Here is a 14,645-nt window from a genome sequence, read left to right as displayed (position 1 = left end):
CGCGGTCCGGCTGTGCGCCCCATTCTCCCTGACGCTGTCCGGCTGTGCGCCCCATTGGCCCTGACGCGGTCCAGCTGTGCGCCCCATTCGCCCTGACGCGGTCCAGCTGTGCGCCCCATTGGCCCTGACGCGGTCCAGCTGTGCGCCCCATTCGCCCTGACGCGGTCCAGCTGTGCGCCCCATTCGCCCTGACGCGGTCCAGCTGTGCTCCCCATTCTCCCTGACGCTGTCCGGCTGTGCGCCCCATTGGCCCTGACGCGGTCCAGCTGTGCGCCCCATTCGCCCTGACGCGGTCCGGCTGTGCGCCCCATTGGCCCTGACGCGGTCCAGCTGTGCGCCCCATTCGCCCTGACGCGGTCCAGCTGTGCGCCCCATTCGCCCTGACGCGGTCCAGCTGTGCTCCCCATTCTCCCTGACGCGGTCCGGCTGTGCTCCCCATTGGCCCTGACGCGGTCCAGCTGTTAGGTCCAACAGCCGTGCCCTTTAGCGGACTCAGCCTTTGATCTTGGGCACCCTCACACCCTCCTGCATGGATTTTCACCTGCGGGGTTTGTGTCTATTTGCACTGTGTCTGAGTCGGGGGGGGGGCAAGGGAAACAGGGAATTCTGGGAACAGGTGACTCACAGGGCGCCCCTCCCACAACCTGATTGCGTTGTTATGAGCTGGCAGGTGCTGACCTCCTCCTGACCCCTGGTCACCCCCCCCCCACCCACACACACATACACACACACACACACACACAGTCTAAATACATTAAACTCCACTCAATGTAACTATTTGGGAACAAAAGCTTGAGTTAATGTGGCCCTTTGTGTGTGTGTGTGTGTTTTTGTAATTATTACATTGTGGGGACCAGACTTTCCCACAATGTGATAAAGCCCTGTAACTTGTCATCTTGGTGGGACATTTTTTCAGTCCCGACAAGGATAACCTCAATTTTATAAAAATGGAGAGTCCCCATAAAGGTATGAATACATGGAGTTTGTGAGTGTGTTTCGGGTGGTTGTAAGTGTGGCTTTGTGTTACAGATGAATTGTGTGTCTGTGTAAACATGAGAGCGACAGAGAATGAGAGGGTGTGTGAATGAGAAAGAAGGTGTGTGTGTCTGTGTGTGTGTCAGAATGTCTGTGTGTGTGTGTGTGTCTGTGTGTGTGTCAGAATGTCTGTGTGTGCGTATGTGTGTGTGTCAGAATGTCTGTGTGTGTGTGTGTGTGTCTGTGTGTGTGTCAGAATGTCTGTGTGTGCGTATGTGTGTGTTTCTGAACGTCTGTGTGTGTGTCAGCATGTGTGTGTGTCTGAACGTCTGTGTGTGTGTCAGCGTGTGTGTGTGTGAGCTTGTTTCCTCTAGAGTGCGAGGGAGCGTGTGTGTCAGAGGAAGGGGGGAGCAGTGGAGGGCTGTTGATGAACGAGTGTGACTTGGACACAGGAGATGTGGTGAGTGTTGTTCTGTTCTCCTGGCTTCCAGTGACCGTAAATGCCAACTATAAACACGGGCTCTTGGAAAATGTGGCGGACCGAGACACAAAGGATGGGTGGCGGGGCCCCGGCGACGGGGGGGTGTGTGTGTGTCGGGGGGGGGGGGGGGGGCTGCCAAGTCTGAGGATGGGATTCCTGCCCCGACAGTAATCAGCTTCCCTGTCAAATTTGTTTCTTTTCATTTTCTCTCCTGCTCTGCTAACTTCTGTTAGTGGGAAGAAATCTGTTGCAATTTGCTCCGCAGTTTAGCCTGAATTGTGACCAAAATCTTAAAAAAAAACATTACACAACTCCTCAAAGGAAATTATGCAATGCAGGAGCGTGAAGAAGCGGCGTGCGGCGAGACTGTGACGTAACCACGAGTGCCGGACCCGGGGGACGCGGCCCGGCTCGCCTCTAGGGCAGGGATGGCGTCCCGCGTGCCGTCATACGGTGACAGCTGCAGGCGGCGGCTGCGGTCGGGCCTCCAGGGGCTGCGGGCCAAGTCCTGGGGATTTCCTGTATTGTGGAGCCGTGCCGAGAGCCCTGACGTGTGGCCGCGGCCAGCCAGAGGGGCTGCCCCTGGCTCATCTTATCACGACACCGGGCAGAGAGGATCAGTGTGTTGGCTTCTGTGTTGGTGGGGGGCGTTACCTGGATATCCATTAGTGCCTCGATATGAAGCTGCGTGTTTTGTGTCTGTTTTCTCATGATAACAGTCACCGTGAATAAAACTACATTAATGCACAAATGAAGATGACAGATTTTTTTTTGATAATGCTTGTCCTGTCAGTCTGCGCCTTGGTTTGGGGTCAGCAACCATGAAGCACATTAAACCGAGATTGAACAGCAAGTCCCGCCCCAGCCGACCGCAGTCTGGCAGGAAGTGTGAAGCAGACGTACAAGGAGACATGGCCGCCCTATAGCCCCACCCTCTGTGCACCCTATAGCCCCGCCCTCTGTGCGCCCTATAGCCCCACCCTCTGTGCACCCTATAGCCCCGCCCTCTGCGCGCCCTATAGCCCCACCCTCTGTGCACCCTATAGCCCCGCCCTCTGCGCGCCCTATAGCCCCACCCTCTGTGCACCCTATAGCCCCGCCCTCTGTGCGCCCTATAGCCCCGCCCTCTGTGCACCCTATAGCCCCGCCCTCTGCGCGCCCTATAGCCCCACCCTCTGTGCACCCTATAGCCCCGCCCTCTGTGCGCCCTATAGCCCCGCCCTCTGTGCGCCCTATAGCCCCGCCCTCTGTGCGCCACAGAGCTGAATGCTGCAGCACCGAGAGAAAGTTTGTGAACCTCTGTCAACATTGCTGCGTTACTGTCACCTAAAACCATCTAATCTTCATCTAGTTCTATGAAAATCTGGTTAAAGAAATCACAGATGGAAGGTGCGCTGTCTTACACCTTTATTAAGACACAGAGCCAATGTTCATCTGCATGTGAGTGTTTCGGTGCCTCAGTTCAGCACCGGTGCCTTGAGCTGTCCCTCTCCGGGCTGAATCCCACCAAAGACCTGCAGCTGTTTTTCTCTATAACATGATGCCAGTTAATCAATATTTCAAGCATCAAGGCCTTCGGCACACGGCTTAGATCTTCATCTAATTCTTACCTGTTACACTGTTAGACTGCAGCGTAGATGAAGATCTGATCACATGTTTATGGATCATCCTGACAATTTCACCTTCCGCTACTACACTCATGCAGGGAAAGGTTGTGTGTGTGTGTGTGTGTGTGTGTGGGTTATGTGTATAGTGTGGGGACTTAATGTCCCCACAAAATGATAATAACCTGTTATTTTGATGTTGTAAGGACCATTTTTCAGTTCCCACAAGGGGAAACTCAATTTTATAAAAAATCTGTGACTGCAATCAAAAAACTAAAAATACTAAAACTCTTGTGTTTTGTTTGGTTACTTATGGTTAAGGTTAGGGCTGGGTAGGGATTACGGGCGTCTTGTTGGGATTATGCCCATAGAAATGAATGGAGGGACCCACAATGAATAAAATTTGTATGAATACAAATGTGTGTGTGTATGTGTGTGTAGATTCCCCCTCTGCATGAGATGCTGACAGTGGCCCAGAACACGTAGTTCTCTTGCAGACATGATCTGGAACTTTCTGGAGTCTCTCTCAAATTTCCCTTCCCTGCTTTCCACATAAGAAAAACAAAACAGGTGAGCTTCTACAAGGAAAGTAATGAGTTTGGTGATGATGTCACTGTCAGCTCAGGAGAAGGGGGAGGGGGCCAAGGGAGGGGGCTGGGGAGGTGGGGTGCTGCCGGGCGTCTGTCCCACACGGGCGTCTGTCCCATCAGACTCGGGCGGACAGGAATGTGACGGAATATAAGCGAGTGAGTGAGAATGAGCCGCCGGCGGCTGCCTCTAGCGTAATGGAGGCGGCGGGATTAATCACACTAATAATAGAACGGTGACGAAGGGGATCGATCTGTGAATGACGCAGGCGGTGATGATGATGATGGTGATGATGATGACGGAGAGATTGGCAGCGAGCTACCGTGCCCCCCCCCCCCCCCCGTTGGCCCCCGGTTTAAACATGGACAGATGTCAGAATTGGCCCAGGATAGTTTCCTATAAGCATTAACTGTTTGAGGAGGGGGGGGGGGGTGGGGGGGTCCAGCCAGAGGCAGGTCCACTGGTGCTCCTGGTCCAGTATGACGGTGGATGGGGGGGTTGAACCCATATCCAGTGGTTTTGCTGTACCATAGTTCCTCCAGAGATGCTCTAGTGTAAATTTAATGAGCGAGAAGGATGGGGGGGGGGGGGGGGGTGTATCAAACAAACAACGGCCACCACCCTCCGTCCATCTGGTGCTGCCTTGAATATTAAACTTTTTAATCTGATTTGATCTGAAATGATAAACACTGGAATGGAAAGCAGATGTTCTTAGGGAATTTGCCCCCAGAAGGGTTCGGCCCTCGTCAAGCACATGGGCCTGAAGCTCTGATCTGTTTATTTGCGTTGCCTCCTCCCATAATCCCCAGCCCTGCGGCCCTTGTGCTCGACACTCCCGTTCTTTCCAGAAGCTTCCACCAACTAGATGCGTGCCTTCGTCCCAGCAGGACCCTGGGACTGCCTGACCCTCCCTGCCCTCACCTCATTTACCGCCCCCTTAACTAATCATAGCCTTGGCTCCAAGGCACACTCCTCTCTTGGGATGGGGGTCAGCCAGCACCGACCATCAGGCTCAGCCTGCTGGAAGACTCACGGAAACCACTTAGTCAGCTTTTACGTAAGATTTAAGAAAAAATGGAGAACTGAGCAAATACTTCTGGGCCTCCATGGGGTCCGTGCCCATGGCAACAGCAATCTGTCGTCACCATGGCATCATGGAGAACTGAGCATGTGATGTCATAGACGTAACCACGGTGATTGGGGCAGGTAATGGTCTTGACTGTGGCTCTCTGGAAATCAAAGAGTGTTGGCATCCATACAATGTTTAATCACATCAGGGTTTTTATGTGATTGACATTCTGGTAAGGTAAAGTGATGTTTCCCCCATGTGAGGTTCAGTGCCTCTGCTTGAACCTGCAGCCGTGTCACATGCTCTGCAGGGGGGGCAGCGGCCGGCTTTGTAGTTTCTCTTCCCCAGTTCTCAGGCCGCGAGAGATGGAAGTATCTCGTTCCCCGCCTCCGGGGGCCGTGATGCGCGGCTGCCTGCAGTTTTATTTCCACATAGATGCGGACCTTGGCTTTTTCGGCTGAATTTCTAAATCTGTGCAATGACGCATGAGGTTTTTTCGACGTGTTAATTTCATTTGCTTGCTTTTGCTGCTCAAAAACCTTCCCTGATTCAGCCTGATGCTGAAAAAGCCCACAGAATATGTTTGTGTGTGCATGTGTATGTGTGTGCGTGCGTGTGTGTGTGTGTGAGCGTATGTGTGTGTGTGTGTGTGAGCGGTCCCCATAAAGACATGTTTACCCAATGTGTGTGTGTGTGTGTGTGTCTCAGAGAAGGTCAGCAGTCCAGGGTCGCTGGTTGTTCAGTATGTTCCTCAGTTAACTGACACAAACTTGGCAAACGGATCAACCCAAACTAGGTGGGGGTCAATCCGGGATCCTGATCTGTTCCTCTGCACTCAAGCTCAGAGTGGGGCTATTACCGCAATAACCCCCCCGCCCCCCACTGAATGCACCATAAAATGGACAGGGCTTTATCCAACCAGTCCAGGCATGCCCGAGTCCAGGCAGATCCGTGTGGGGCGTCCTCCCCAGGTTGGTCACCTCGCCAGGCACAGCTAAAAGCGATGGGCCAGAGAGTCTGTGTTTGCCAGAGCCAATTTGCAGACTCCCCGCTAAGTCTTTGTGCGGCCCAGAGAAGGTTCCGGAATGTCCCCACTGACCTGGGGAGAGGGGAGGGGCGAGGGAGGAGGGGGGTGGGGGGTGGGGGCAGGCTGGTACACTGCATCAGTGGGTCGACTGACCTGACTCCGAGCCTCATGCTTTTGCTGTTCTGGCCCTAGTCATCAGCCAATCAGAGGGCAAGGACCTGGCCCAGAAAACCTTAGCCATTCATCTTCTCATTGTCATGACCCCCCATGTCTCCCCCCCATGTGACACGCTGTCTCGGTGCCCAAGTCCAGTTCATTTGACCTGTACCTTATTAGAACAATAAAACCGGCTTCAGTTAAGATTACTTCATCCCAGAACAGACCCCCCCACACCCAAAACCCAGCTGTAGTCCAACTTTTATTTTCCTGTGTCTCTTCCTTGTGCTGACCCCAGAACAGCTGCTGTCACTCTGAAATCCCATCTCCCTCCCAGCATGCCTTTAAAACCCCCATCTCATCCTCCTGTCCCCATGTCACGTGATTCTGCCCGCATTCACGCCGACAGCAAGTTTGCGGTTCTTAGGTTCAGCCAAAAATCTGACCTGTTCAAAGTTGGTCCAGCAGATGGCATTGTGGTTAAGGATCTGAGCTGAGTTTGGCAGGTTCAGGTCCTGGTGGGGGTGTGGTGGGGCTTTACTGTATGTACAGTTGTAAATGGGGGGGCTTGCTTGCGTACTCGCCACAGATGCACTACTTCTTGCTGTGAAGACTACGAAAAATCTTTGATACTTTTTAACTCAACGAGGCGAGACACAGAATAAGTTGTAGGATTTTTTCCTCTCTAAATGGGACAAATGTGACCACATGAGGAAACTGTCATTTGTAAACAACGTTAAAAATGGCACGTGTGGGAAAGGCAGTGGGTTACTATGCTGGCCTGCTTTTGCGCCTTTAACTCGATTATCTGCGCATGGCCATAAATGTGACTGCGCATCTGGGTCGGGGGTGGGGCGGTGGGGGGAGCCACGTTACTGGAAGCCTAGGTAATCACCCGTGTCAGATGTTTCCAGATGTGAATCAATTACCCAGTTATCCAGGGGTTTTGTCGGGGGGAGGGGGTGGAGATGGTAGCTGCCGTCAGGAGCAGCGCAGCGGCGCTGAGGGTTCAGGTGAAGAGGCTCCTGCTGGATCTGATGATCAGCCAAGTCACACTGCCTCCCTGCCTCAGCCATTAGCACCTGCTTCCTGTCAGGGTGCGGGATGCCCGTCTCTGCCTCCCTGCCTCAGCCATAAGCACCTACTTCCTGTCAGGGTGCGGGATGCCCGTCTCTGCCTCCCTGCCTCAGCCATAAGCACCTGCTTCCTGTCAGGGTGCGGGATGCCCGTCTCTGCCTCCCTGCCTCAGCCATAAGCACCTGCTTCCTGTCAGGGTGCGGGATGCCCGTCTCTGCCTCCCTGCCTCAGCCATAAGCACCTGCTTCCTATCAGGGTGCGGGATGCCCGTCTCTGCCTCCCTGCCTCAGCCATTAGCACCTGCTTCCTGTCAGGGTGCGGGAAGCCCCGTCTCTGCCTCCCTGCCTCAGCCATTAGCACCTGCTTCCTGTCAGGGTGCGGGATGCCCGTCTCTGCCTCCCTGCCTCAGCCATTAGCACCTGCTTCCTGTCAGGGTGCGGGATGCCCGTCTCTGCCTCCCTGCCTCAGCCATTAGCACCTGCTTCCTGTCAGGGTGCGGGATGCCCGTCTGGGTCTCCAGCCAGAACCGTAGAGAAGTATAATCTAACCAAGCGGTTTTGTTTATTTGTATTTCAAGCATGAGACCAGATTTCTGCGTACAGGCCAGGGTTAAAGGTCAGAGGTCAAAGTGCTCCCGGTACACCACCACAATCAAACGTCTGCTTCCCCTTGTTAAAGTACCTCACCCCAAATCGTGAACCTCTGGTCTGGAACCTTCCTGTCCCTCCCCATGAGGGGATCCTCAGCACCTCCATGTGTTTCTCTTTCGTCCAGGTGCGCTCGCTGGCCCCCGCGGTCGCCATGGAGAGGTCGCTGTGGAAACGCAGAGGACCGTGACCCTTAACTTACAGGGTAGGAGATTTTACTTATGACAGGGTTTATTTTATAAGGGTCACCAGTATTAGGGTCTTCAGTTTGTTTTACCTGCTTTTGCTCGTGCAAAAGAGAGATTTGTGAAATTCTACAGCTGGACTTATCTTACATTTTATTTCCAGTTTAGTCGGAAGGATTTCCAGCAGAATGGAGGATTTTTGTGATGCGAATCTGCATGTACCTCTGACTTTCCGCATGCTAGGGGGTCTTCGTGGGCCGCTGACTGTCTGACCCTGTTTTCTCAGTTGTATGTCACATGACATAAAAGCCTCAATGCTTGTGCTCTTGTGAAAAATAAAACTCGGCCCCCACCTATGGGTGTTTGAATTGGGACTTAGCGGGGGGGGGTTAAACAGCCGACCAGGGGTGCAGAGGGCCTGTGGGATAACCCCCCCCCGCCTCCAGGTGACCTGTCAGTGTTAACTCTGCAGTACCCAGAATGCCTTGGGGCACCTCAGGGAGACAGGATACACACACACACACACACACACACACACACACTTGCAATTTGGCTGTCTGTTAAAAGCAGAAAGGTCAGTGTGAAATGGAGTAATAGCTCACTGTGGCGGGATGGACAATAAACAGTGTAGCAGGTAAGCTCGGCAGCACGGGGGGGTCTAAATCCCCCCCCCCCCCCTAAGATCTTACAGGCACTTCCTGCTTGAGGTTCCTCCAGCCTTTCCAGACTGCGAGTGTGTGGGCAATCAGAGCCGCACGATTTCATGAGGTGAAGAAGCATCCCTGGGAGTAGAGAGAAACATGAAGGGAAGAAGATTCTGGAAAGCAGGGATGGGGGGAGAGAGCGAGTGATTTAGTGAGGACGAGAGACAGCAAGCAGACCCTGGTCCCGATGCAGCGTGTGGCCCAGTGAGCAGAACCTCTCTGGTGAATCAGACTGGCTCCGGAAGACCTGAGCTCGAGGGGGGGGGGGGAGGCTCATGGTCTCTGTGAGACGAGGGGGCGGGAATAGTGTCACACTTTCTGCAGCACTGTGAAGTGGCTGGTTCCTATGTAACCAGCAGCCGCCCCCGCCCCCCCGTCTGGCAGGCACGTATCGCCCGGGCAGGAAGGGGGGGGGGCTCAGCGGCTGCGTGGAGCGGGACTGGGTCCGGGGCTGTGGCCGGCAGAATGCGTAGCAATGCCACTGTCCGCAAGACTATCTGCTGAGACGATATGAACTGAAATTCTGAATGTCGTTAATGTAACAGCTTGCTTCTGTGTTGTGTTGTTATTTCCACGTCTGCAGGTTAATCGCAGTCCTCTGTGCCCCCCCCCGCCCCCCCACCGTATTCAGGGAGCTCCCTCCGGCCCCCCGCCTGCTCGGCCAAGGCCTGCTGATACCATTGTTCAGTTTGGTGATTTTGAGCCCTAGACCCCGTTCTGTGTCTTTTCACACCTGCGCTTCTGTGCGCGGATGAGATAAATGCCCCCCCCCCCCACCGCACGCTGCCTTATCGCTCTCCTTGAGGCCGTCCAGGCGTGCAAACGACCGGCCCCCAGGAAGCGACGGGGTCCTCCCCCATGTAGGGCCACGCATCCAGGCGTCGGCTGGGGACTCCCGGCTGGGGACTCTCAGCAGATAACGAGGCCCAATCCAGGTGTTCAGCTAGCTGCCTGTGTGAAAAACAACATTATTAAAGCCATTCTCCATCTTAGACTGAGTTTGTTTAGAAAAGCAGAGTCTCGGATTAAATTGAACCTGGAAACTTTTAAATTCTTCTGCAAAGATGGTGATTTATCCTGTGGAAATACCTCACTGGCCTTTTCACTCTTTCTGTAGCAGATCAGCCAGGCACTAATTAATTAAGGCCCGGGTTCGGTTGTGTTCGAGACCTAGAGCAAAGCCAGTTTGGTTTTAATCAGTATGATTCAGTGTGAAAGTCGCTTTGCACACAAAGGCCTGCCCAGCAGTGTCTCCAATACATACCCAAGCGAAAGAGCAAAGCTTTAAAACTCACTTGGTCCATTTTGTGAGTAAGAACCATTTCTTTGGTCTTAGTGCATTCTGCCAAATTTAGTGAGTTTTGGAAATTTGCTTTTCAGTGGTGAGGCATTGTGGACGGGGTTTGATCTGATGCCCATCCGGGTCAGTCTGCGGCTCACGGCCGCCAATCTTGGTTTGGACTGCGCTGAAGCTGTCGGGACCAGCATGCTGCGTGTCCCAGCTCGCCGGGTCAGGTGTTGGACCTTGGCCTGGCCAGTAGGGACCCAGCTCAGCCTGCTAATCAGATTTGCGGAGTGGGCTCACATGATGAAGTTTAATGGGGCTCGGGATTGGAACCGCCCCTCCTCACCGATCCCACTGCCATCCGGCTCAAACCGGAGCGGCTCCGTTCCTCTGAGTTTTCCGGCACTTGGGACGCTGCTTTATGTAACCCTGCTCCCTGCAGCGTTTGCCAGCACCCAGGGGGACAATCCCACCCCCTGCCCCAAATACCATACCTCGTGTCACAATGCTCCCCCCCCCCCTCCCTTATTTAAATCGGGGGGGAGGTGTCAGTTGGCTGTGGTCCACAGAGTCATTTGCATTTCAAAATATCCTGCAGAACAATCCCTGATAATGATTTATTTGCTGGGTGGGGGCACTTGTTTTCCCCCACTGGGGGGACGGGGTGTCTGTGGGGGATTGGGGTGGGAGACAGCGAGAGAGCAGGGGCTCGTAAGGATTCAGCACATATCCCAGGATCCACTAACCAGTCTCATTGTCCTTCTCTCTCTCCAAACAAGACTGCTTTTTTCACCTACTCCATTTTAGCTACGCTTGTTTAAAATGTCTCTTTCTAACCAAGATCATCCCTGTTTTTTTCTCATAAGTCTCTGCTTACTAAGTTAGTTTTCTTTCTCTCCCTACATGCCCCCGCACCAACCCCCCCCCCCCCCCGGCAGCTGAGACCAGCGTGGAACCATCACCTCTCACCTGTGCGGCCATCGTCCACCTGCTGCATGTCTGCATCACACTGAGCCGCGCTGCTGATAACCTGACAGTGACGAATCCAGAGCCTTAAATCCCCTGTCACATGACGAGGGAGGCGGCGCATGGGGTAATGTGTCTCTGTGAAAGGGAGCACTGGGCTGGGGGTCCCTTTATAAAGCCCACATCCTACACTGGAGACACAGCCTGTTTTCCCTCCCCCTGCACAGTACATCAGTTTTTTCCCTCTTTCATTTTACAGCACAAATTTGGAATTAAGCAGTTGATCCAGAGGTCCATTAGATTAATGTATTCAGCAGACACTTGTACTGAAAGCAATAAGTGCCTCGCTCAAGGGTCCAACAGTGTAACTTTGCTGATTGCGGGATTTAAACAGGTGACCTCCTGATCACAGACCCAGAATCCTAAGCAGCTGACCCACAGACCAGCAGATCCCCGGTCAGGTTATAAGTCTCTTTCCTTAACCTTTTGTAAAGTTTCCTGAGAATTCCGGGCCTCCCCTCATCTCCCGCGTGATGCCCCAGTGTGTTAAATTCCCTTCCTGTCAGGCGTGTGATTGGCAGGCAGCTCGCCGCTAAGCAGCCTGGGATACCCTCTCCGCCACTGTACCGCATCATGTGACTTACCTTACTTTACACATTCCAGGCCCGCGGCCGAATTGTTTCACTCGGGGTCCTGAAGTGAAGGGCTCTCGTCTCTTGGAGACGGTGCATTAGTTGCCATGGTGACCTGTCCAGTCTGGGGGACGAACAGGAGGGAAGGTGTCTGTCAGCAGGGTTTATGCTGGGGGTGCAGGGGAAAAGGGAAGGCCATTATGGTTTTATAGATCGAATCCCCCAAGGGGAGCTGCAGTTGTATTTGAAACCTCACTCGTTTAGGGAGTAAAAGTCGTCTCCTTAATTCCTTTAGCAGGATTACTGATGAAGGGGACGATTGCAGCGCAGCGGTTCATCAGATGGTCGCCTGGCACCCAGTCCCTGTGTCTCAATATGTCTACTTGACTGTACTTGTGTTCTCGCATATTTATTTTACATCGTCTTCCATTGTTGAAGATCAGTTCCAATACTCAAGAACAGAAGTACGGAGGAAAGTAAAAACCCCCGGATGTTGTTCTTGTACCAAATATCAAGGACACGTCGGCTGCATCCTCGCTGAACGAGACCGATCCCATGATTCGTCGGGCCCCGAGTTCGTTCTTGGAAGGCAAATTGGCATGGTGGCTTCTGCCAAGACCACAAGTACGGTCTTTACGTCCTCGCGGTGTTGAGGAACACACCGAGATCCGGCAGACAAATCGAAAGGTGTCATGAAGAAAGCAGGCAGGTGGATGCTGGGAGACGTGCTGCTGTCACAGCAAAGGCCCTGCTGCTCCGGTCGCCAAAGGGGGGGGTTAAACGGCAGACACTGTAGCCAATAGGGCTTCTGCGCTTAGCGATGTGCCACTGCGGGTATTTCTAACACTGTCACGGTTCGGGGTGTTTGATAGGGAAGCATGTTTGTCCTGGTGTTTGGGTCAATCCAAGCTGGTGTCATACTGTTATGTACTATTTTTTTTTTTACACAAGGTCTTCATGTCAGTCACTCCGATCTGCGGCACTAAGACTCGCCATTACGGCGTTCAGTCTCCCTCTGATCCCTTTCTCTTCTGCTTGCGTCCCTTCAGATCTGCCCCTGCTCCACATCCACAAGAGCGCCCCCTGGGAGGCGAAGGTGTCACTGCAGCCAGAGGTGAGGTCCACGTCCTAGACAGTCCACTGCGTTAGAGGTGTGGGTTTACGCCTCTGTAGTGTAGAGTATCACCCCATAATCCCTGGGTTTCTGCCCCCTATCTAGGGGAGGGTGGGGGGGGGCATCTGGGCAGAGGGTGTAGGTTCGAAATATGCGTGTCGCCCCCCCCTCCCCCACCACACACACATCGTTTTTCCTTCCCCACACTCCATTTAATCCTGTCTTTCAGCACTGGGGACAAAAGCTGGGCCATGATTTAATGAAAAAACAAAAATAAGCCTGGTGGCATCCCATTAGACACCATCCGTGCCCGTATTAAAGCACTCGATGGCAGCAGCTCTGCCCCACAATGCATGTAGAGGGGTGTCCCACTCTCAGTTTTGGGACTTGAACCTACCACCTTCAAATCCACAAACACTGTTCTACATCCAGCATACCCGCTGCCCTCCTTGCCATGCGCTGCTATGGTAACCGTTGCTATGGACAGTTACATTCCAGTGCCCATGTTGTCCATGTTGGTTTCAGAGAAGGACAAAGATGTTGGGTGGAGACGCCCTGACCACGTCCTGAGGGCGACCCAACGGGAACCTGGGGGCGACCCAACGGGAACCTGGGGGTGACCCAACGGGAACCTGGGGGCGACCCAACGGGAACCTGGCATCAGAACAGATTTACCCCCCAGGTGACCCTTCACCTAGAAACATTACGGAAGGAATGTGGCGTGAAGCCAACCAACTGGATCAGAACCATTCTCCATTATTGATATTCCTTCTGCACGCTTCTACCGAACGGAGCATTCATTTTTTCTTTGTGGGTTCGGGGGGGCTCCCATCCCATCTTTATTTAGCTTGTCTGAAATGTTGAGCCTGGTGCCGCATGGATCTGTTTCCGTAGATGCCATGTTCAGATGTGTGGTCCATAAGGACTGCCCCCACCCGCCTCTGGGCCGGCTGTGCTGTCCAAGGCGGCGGGGGGGCCGACCTGGTGGTGTCGTCACCCTGTGGGCAGCGTGACTCACTGCCTGTGGCGTGCATCCAGAGCGCAGTGAGCGGGCAGCCCACCTGCTCTCTGTTTGTTGGCTTTGCTGCGTCTCTCTGGGGACCAAGGTGGTCTCGGCCTGGGGGGCCGGCGCCTCCAGGAAGAGGTGATCTCACTAAGGTGCTGACCCCCCCTTCCCTCTTCAGGAATCCCATGGCAATAGCACCTACAGAGGGACGAGACGCAGACGGATTGTGGGACGACGTCACATCCTGTGTGCTTAGCCTAGCTAACATTCACAGTGTTCACAGCGTTTCAGCCCCTCGGAAGCTTAACCTAATACTAATCACGAAAACCGACTCACCGTCTCTTGCCATTGACATCAGCTAACTCAACCGTATCCCAGAATCCTCCAGGGCTGGGCCTGGCACTGCCATGTGGACAAATGGTATGGTTTTTTCTTTTCTGGCTGTGCTATTGTAAATCTGTGGCGTGGTCGTTGGCGCCAGGGTCCGGGGGCCGCGCCCAGGTGCCGCTCCGCACGCCACTATGGATGTCAGGCAAGGATGACTTCACCTGGACCTTCCGACGGGCTGCATGCACGCACCCGACAAATGGACCGCACCTCCACGACAAATGGACCGGGGGTAACATCTGTCCCGGGTCCCGCCTCCGTCCTGTGGCGGGTGGGCCAGGCAGCACCGCCTGTCAGTTGCCCAGGAAGGTCACTGGCGCAATAAAACACCGACATTAAACACATTCCGCTTTGGGCCTTGTTATTTTCCATTATAAAAAAAATGCTCATTTTCATACATAATTATTACATCATTATGCAGCCCCGCCCCCAAAAACGTGTCCATTTCTGCAGCTGTATATTCTGCTTCAACCTGGTGATCTTGCATCCTACTGGATGATAAATATGCATGAGCCTTTACAATGTCAATGGGAGAAATTAAAGTTTGAATTATCATGCACTGTCAGAGTGACTATTTGAACCTACTTCTCATTGGCTACTACATGGGTGAGATCTGTACCCATTGGCTCAAATCAGTGACTGAGTCATCCCGCCCATTCTGAAGCCTCATTTCTCCGCTTCTTAGCCGCTGCCCTGCTTCCCACCTTCTCCGTTTTCCGTCCAGCACAGGGGTGGCCAGTCT

The 14,645-nt window shown here is 53.6% G+C and overlaps 1 long non-coding RNA gene across 3 annotated transcripts in view; it reads left to right on the top strand.

Annotated features, from left to right (window-relative positions):
• Positions 1 to 14,247, top strand: part of LOC111852258 (uncharacterized) — a 52,300-nt gene extending 38,053 nt beyond the window's left edge. Inside the window, exons 2-5 of one of the 3 annotated variants that reach the window (XR_002840195.1) lie at positions 7,752 to 7,829; positions 10,737 to 10,891; positions 12,446 to 12,510; positions 13,036 to 14,247. This is a non-coding gene — a long non-coding RNA (uncharacterized lncRNA). The remainder of the gene's footprint in view (positions 1 to 7,751; positions 7,830 to 10,736; positions 10,892 to 12,445; positions 12,511 to 13,035) is intronic. The other 2 variants (XR_002840196.1, XR_002840194.1) reach the window with 2 other exon arrangements.
• Positions 14,248 to 14,645: the final 398 nt, after the last annotated feature.

This window comes from Paramormyrops kingsleyae, chromosome 5 (genome assembly GCF_048594095.1).
Source record: "Paramormyrops kingsleyae isolate MSU_618 chromosome 5, PKINGS_0.4, whole genome shotgun sequence".
NCBI classification, from domain to species: Eukaryota; Metazoa; Chordata; class Actinopteri; order Osteoglossiformes; family Mormyridae; genus Paramormyrops; species Paramormyrops kingsleyae.
Note: the sequence above shows the minus strand (reverse complement) of the source record. Positions and strands in the feature narration are given on the sequence as shown.